We start from the raw sequence: 6,144 nt of genomic DNA, 5'->3' as shown, positions 1-6,144 counted from the left end.
TAATTGCAAAATAAGCTTTAAAATAGATTAATTTACAGAAAAAGATACCAAAAGGAAATACATCATGATGTTAATAGGGACCATTTCTAGGTGATGGAACTACTACTCATATTTTTTAATTTATTTTATTTATTTGAGAGAGAGCACAAGTGCATGAGTAGGGGGAAGGGCAGAGGAGAGAGAGAGAACCTCAAGTAGACTCCATGCCCAATGCAGAGCCTGATGTGGGGCTTGCTCTCATGACCCTGAGATCACGACCCAAGCTGAAAGCAAGAGTCAGATGCTCGACCACCTGAGCCACCCAGGCACCCCTATTACTAGTTTTTAATATGTATTTTCTCACAGTTTTCTCTAAAGGCATTACAACCCCTATAAACTGGAAAAAAAGATTTTTTTTTTGGAAGAAAAATTTATTAAAGTACTTTTTTGGGAGTCAGTGGGGATGAGGCTGATTGTCTTTGTTTCCAGAATATTCGCATGTTAATAATTTTTAAGGATTATAGCATTTTCATATCTGTTTTCTTTTAAATACTTAAGTTTTGTTCTCAAACAGATTCACTCGGAACCAACAAAGGATTTTGGAGCAAAATAGGAACCAGAGGGAAGATGCCAATGTAAGTGAACAAAAATGTTATAAAAAACAATTGAACATTTTACAAATCGTACAGTAGGGAATAAGGCTTACCTAAAACAAGTCTTAAAACAGAGGAGACATCCATTAAAAATTTGGAGTGGTTTTGGTGGTGTAGAGTGTTTGCCTTAACAATTTGATGTTATTAAGTTACTAATAAGAGGTCACAAGAATATTGTCTGATTATGTAGAAACTCATGTAGGTGGTGAGATGTGATTAGTACGAGTGTTGCCTGTTGAACAGTGTTCTCCTTTGAGATGCATCCAAATAGGATTTTCCTTTCTCAAAAAAAAAAAAAAGTCCCTGGGGAGAAAGCCATGATGAATTACCTGACACATTTTTTCTGAATTGTATTTTTGTTTGCTTTGTTTTCAGACTGCCAGTGAACCTTCTGCCCCATCCTGTGATCTCTTGGGCCTTAGGCTCAGTCCTCCAATGCCTAGGGCCTCTCTGGGAGAACTCAACACCACAAATGCTCAGCTTTCAGACTTAAGTAAATAAGCACATGGGCCTTTCAGACCAGCAGAAGAGCTTGATGTGAAACAGTTCTGCTTGGTTTCATGATTAAATGCAACCTGGGAAGGACTGAAGTCCATTTGAATATCAGAGAACTGTATCAGGAGATGTAATTATTCCTTGGCAAATGGTTGGGTCAAACCCAGCAATGGGATATATCTGGGGGGGAGGGGGGTTGGATCCCTGAAACTCATCCCCCTGTCTTAGAATCTCATCGAATTCACCTGGCCTGCTTTAATAGAGGTGGTTCAACATCATGGCCAAACTTAAAACCACTCTGAACCACACATGACCTTTGGGTTTCTCTGCTATGCTACAGCATTAGGTAAGGGAATATTTGATGCAGATAGAGAAAGTCAGGAATTAGGAGGACTGATCTACATGGTGGTGAAATGTGGAGAAAAAAACAAGGTTTTTGAGGTAGAAGTCCAAGTTGAAATCCCCTGTCTGCCACATTTTAGCCACCCAACCTTTGAGACTTTCCTACTTTGGGGTGTATCACTTAGGATTATAGGAAGTTGAGAGCTTGGGCAGGAGAGAGTAGAGCTCCATATATGCCCTAGCTTTTTACTTTTGTGCTTGAGAGAACAAGACACACAGAATCCCTTCCATTCTAGATAAATTTGGGATTTCAGAAAACCAGATATAATTAACATTTGTTACCTTCACAACATCCTCTTTTTGTGGCAGCATTTCTCTTTCCAGTTACCATTAATAATGTCCTTTAATTTCTGTTTGAGGAGGTGCCTCGTTAGCGCAGTAGGTAGCACGTCAGTCTCATAATTTCTGTTTGAGGAAATCATTTTATGGTGGCAGAAATATCTGTTTTGTTTTTGTTGTTTTTATTGTGGAGAATCAAACAGAACAACTGAATGACAAAATGTTTTAAAACCAAATAAGTCCATTTTGTGTTCTAGATTTCAGCTCTCCAAGTCCTGTTGTAACAAACAACTTGAACCCCAGTCTTCATCCACAGGTGGATTTACTAGCCTTGGAAAATACAGAAACACCCCTGTAAGTATGTCCAGTGATACTCCAGAGGTAATATCATTTCCTTCTGATTCCTCATACTTAAGAAAGCATGACATAAGAGAAAAAGTAGAGACTTAGGAATCAGACAGTCCCGAGTTAGAATCTCAGCTCTGCTTTCTACCAGCTGCATGACCTTGGATGAGAAACTTCACCAGTGTGAACCTTCATTTTTCTTCTGAGAATACTTCCTAGGATTCTTGTAAAGATTCTGTGAGATGCTATATGTACCTCCTAATACCGTGCTCTAGGTGGTAAGCCTTCCAAAAATTATTTCTGTTATTTTTCAGTGGTAACAGGAGATGGGGGAAGAACAAAGGGAATTGAATGACAAGGGAGTTAGAACAAATAATGGCCATACCAGTTTATGGAGCATTTGCCATGTGCCAGGCACTTTACTAAGCTGTGTTTGTTTATTCCATTTAATCTTTGCAAAAACTCTCGGACCTGTGCTGTTGTCATTATGCCCATTTTACAGGAGAAAAGGCTGAGATTTAGGGAATAGAAATGGCCCAAGTTCATATAGCTATGAAGAAGCAGGTCAGACGAACTGATAGTTCACCAAAAAAGAGATACAAATGGCCTATAAACAGATGCAGTGATGCTCAACCTTACTTAAAGTTACAGAAATATAAATTAAACTACGATGACTTTTTATTTTTAACTTCGCAGATTGGTAAGAGTCTAAATGTTTGTTAATGTACTTTATTGGCTATGGAAAGACAGATACGGTCACAAAATTATGCAATCCTTGTGAGGGGCAAGTGGCAATATCTATGATAATTAAAATGCATTTACCTTCGAACCCACCATCTCATTTCTAAGAATTCATACTCATGCAAAATGAGGTGTTCACAAGATTATTCTTGACAACATTTGGGCACAGCTAGTAATTGGAAATGACTCAAGTATGCATCAGCTGTGGCCTAAATATCTACATAATGTATTACTATACAGCTAGGGGACAAATCACCAATATATTATGTGAGGGACAATCACCAATATATTATGAAGTGAAAAAGTGTGCAAAGTAATGTGTGTATACTATCTTAAATTTGCATAAGAAAGTAGGAAATAATATAAACATTTGCCTCTTTGCATAAACAAACACAAGAAAGATGCTGAAGAAACTGAAAAAGGCACAATTCCCTTAAGGTCAAGGGGAAGCAGGATAGAGTAGATACAGCAAAAAATACACAGAAGTTGGATTTTCTGTACATCAAAGGCTGTTTTTTTTTTCCTTTTAAATGGAAATATTTTAGGTAATAGTGTATTTCCATGATTCAGGTATCAAAATGATATAAAAGATCTATAAGGACAGTGCTTGCTCTCACTCCACCCCCATGCTTCCAGTTCCCCCTCTCCTTAGGTCACATCCTGCTCCTTCCCTGGTAGCCACTTTATTTGTCCTTCCAAAGTGTCTTTAGGTAAATAATGAATATGACTTTTTTCTCCTTTATTAAATACAGCAGACTGTACATACTCTTTTGAACCTTGTTTTTGTTTTTCACTTAACATAGCTTGGCATATCTTGATAAAAATACATACGTTTTTACATCAGTGGATTTAGACATATTTTTAGAGTTGTCCAGTGTTTTTACCCAATGTACCCAATCACTGAATTACTTTTCTACGTTAAAAAAGGAATTGGGGGCAGAGGGAGGGAAATGAGAAAGGAGAATCAAACTGGGAAGAAAGAGAAAACTGAGGAAAGCTTCATGTGTTGGGAAAGAACAGTGTCAGTGGCTGGGTCATGAACAACTAGTTGGGTCAGTACCTCTGGTCTTGACTAACTGTGATACAAGTAATGTTGCAATGCTGTAGGCAGATTTCCAGGAAGTTGCTTAGTAAATAATGTGATCTAAAGTAACTGATTCTGTTTTCCTTTATCCTGCAAATCGTGTTGTGTAATGAGAAGGAGTGATTATATAGATGAAATACATTACAAAAATGTCTCTATAAAGCTTATAAAAAAATCAAATCCTAGCTAATAGCTGCTTATTTTAATCTGTAATGTCAGGGATCTCATACTTTGGTGTGCATAAAAGTCACTTGGGGGGATTATTAAAAAGTAAAATTGCTGACCCCCAGAAATTCTGACTCAGTAGTAGGCCTCCTCAGTTTTAAAAAGCATCCTAGGAGAATCATAAAGCACTACTTTGCTGATCATACATTAGAAACCCTCTAATGGTTGTCCATCCAACATCAGATATCAAAATAATTACAGTTCTTAGAATTCACTGGAATAAAAGATAATGTGTAATATCAGCATTTTGTTTTCTAGACTAAGACTTTTGTATCTGTTTTCTAATTTTCGAAAGAGCTTATACCTGAGTGAAACTATAATTAGACCAGTTTTTTAGTGTCAGGAATTGAAGCACTAGTTACCTAAGGCATGTACTGTGGGTTAAATACTGTGCCAGAGATCACGTATGAAAGGCAAAATCAGCCATCAAAAGTATCTTAGAGTCTTGAAAATTTTCCACCCCTCTGTGTTTGTTCACCATCATGGAAAAAATGAGTGATGGAATTACTCTAACAGAAAGGAATCTTGAAAAACAATGATTATGGGATAAAGTGTAATAGGTCATATTTATAGTCCACTTACTATCAGGCAACAGGCTAACGAAAATAAGAAAGGTTTACTAATTTCTTAGTAGTGCTCCCAATAGGACTGGGAGGTAGATATACCGTCATTCTCATTTCTTCACAAGTGAAGAAACCAAGGTGGAAGAAGATTAACCTGCCCAAAGGTGTTGCCCAACTACTGCAGAACAGGTTTCAAATTCAAGTGGGTCTGATTTCAGTGCCTGCTTTCTTTTTTTTTTCTTCCTGTGCTTTAATTAATTTTATTGTAAAAATTTCCATAAGGTGAAATTTCATCTACTCAAAATTGTTTTTATTTGGTGTGCAGTCCTATGAGTTTTAACATATTTGTAGATTCATGTAACCACCAACACAGGGTACAGGATAGTTTATCACCCCCCAAATTCCCTAGTGGTATTTCTTTATATTCCTACTCTCCCTCACCCAGTCCCTAGCAACCACCAGTCTATTCTCTGTTGCTATAGTTTCTCTTTTCAAGAATGACATCTAAATAGAATCATACAGTGTGTCCTATTTCTAGAAAAGGTTGTGTAAAAGTGGTGTTTGCTTCATGTATTCTGAAACTCTGCTAGTAAGTGCATGTGCATTCAGTATTGTTGTGTCTTCGTGGTGAATTGACCCTTAAAGCATTATGTATAGTCCCTTTTCACTTTTCATCCCTTGTGATTTTCTTTGCCCTGATGTCTACTTTGGTATTAATATAGCCACTCTAGCTTTCTTTTGATTAGTGTTTCATGGTATGTTGTTTTTCATGTTTTTACTTTTAACTATATAAAAATATTTGAAGTGCATTTTTTGTAGATAGCGTATAGTTGGGTCATGCATTTTTATGTGTTCTCAGAATTTCTGTCTTTAATTGGTATGTTTAGACCATTTACATTTAATGTCATTATGTTTGGATTTAGGTTTAACATATAACTTACTTGTTCTCTTTGTTTATGTTTTTTTTCTGTTTCCTCCTTCCTGCAGTCTTTTGGATTGTTTGAATGTTTTCAGTATTCCATTTTTTTTTTTTTCAGTTCACATTTTTATTTCAAGATCCTTTATACTCTCAAAAATTATTGAAGACCTTATAGAGCGTTTGCTTATATAGAACATAATCTATCAATATTTTCTATACTAGAAATTAAAACTAAGGGGCACCTAAGGGGCTCAGTCAGTTGAACATCTGACCCTTGGTTTTATTTTTTTATTTTTATTTTTTTTTAATTTTTTTATTCTTATGTTAATCCCTATACATTACATCATTAGTTTTAGATGTAGTGTTCCATGATTCCTTGTTTGTGCATAACACCCAGTGCTCCATGGCAGAATGTGCCCTCCTCAATACCCATCACCAGGCTAACCTATCCTCCCACCC

At 36.5% G+C, this 6,144-nt stretch overlaps 1 long non-coding RNA gene across 1 annotated transcript; it reads left to right on the top strand.

Moving 5' to 3' along the window:
• The first annotated feature begins 507 nt into the window (after positions 1–507).
• Positions 508–6,080, top strand: LOC145718144 (uncharacterized). The gene is made up of 3 exons (XR_014141607.1): positions 508–614; positions 1,008–1,125; positions 2,066–6,080. It is a non-coding gene; the product is annotated as an uncharacterized LOC145718144 (long non-coding RNA).
• Positions 6,081–6,144: the final 64 nt, after the last annotated feature.

The sequence above is a fragment of the Leptonychotes weddellii genome, unplaced genomic scaffold, assembly GCF_054177405.1.
Source record: "Leptonychotes weddellii isolate Sample4059 unplaced genomic scaffold, ASM5417740v2 HiC_scaffold_11200, whole genome shotgun sequence".
In the NCBI taxonomy this organism is placed as follows: domain Eukaryota; kingdom Metazoa; phylum Chordata; class Mammalia; order Carnivora; family Phocidae; genus Leptonychotes; species Leptonychotes weddellii.
This window is presented reverse-complemented; position numbering and strand designations above follow the sequence as displayed.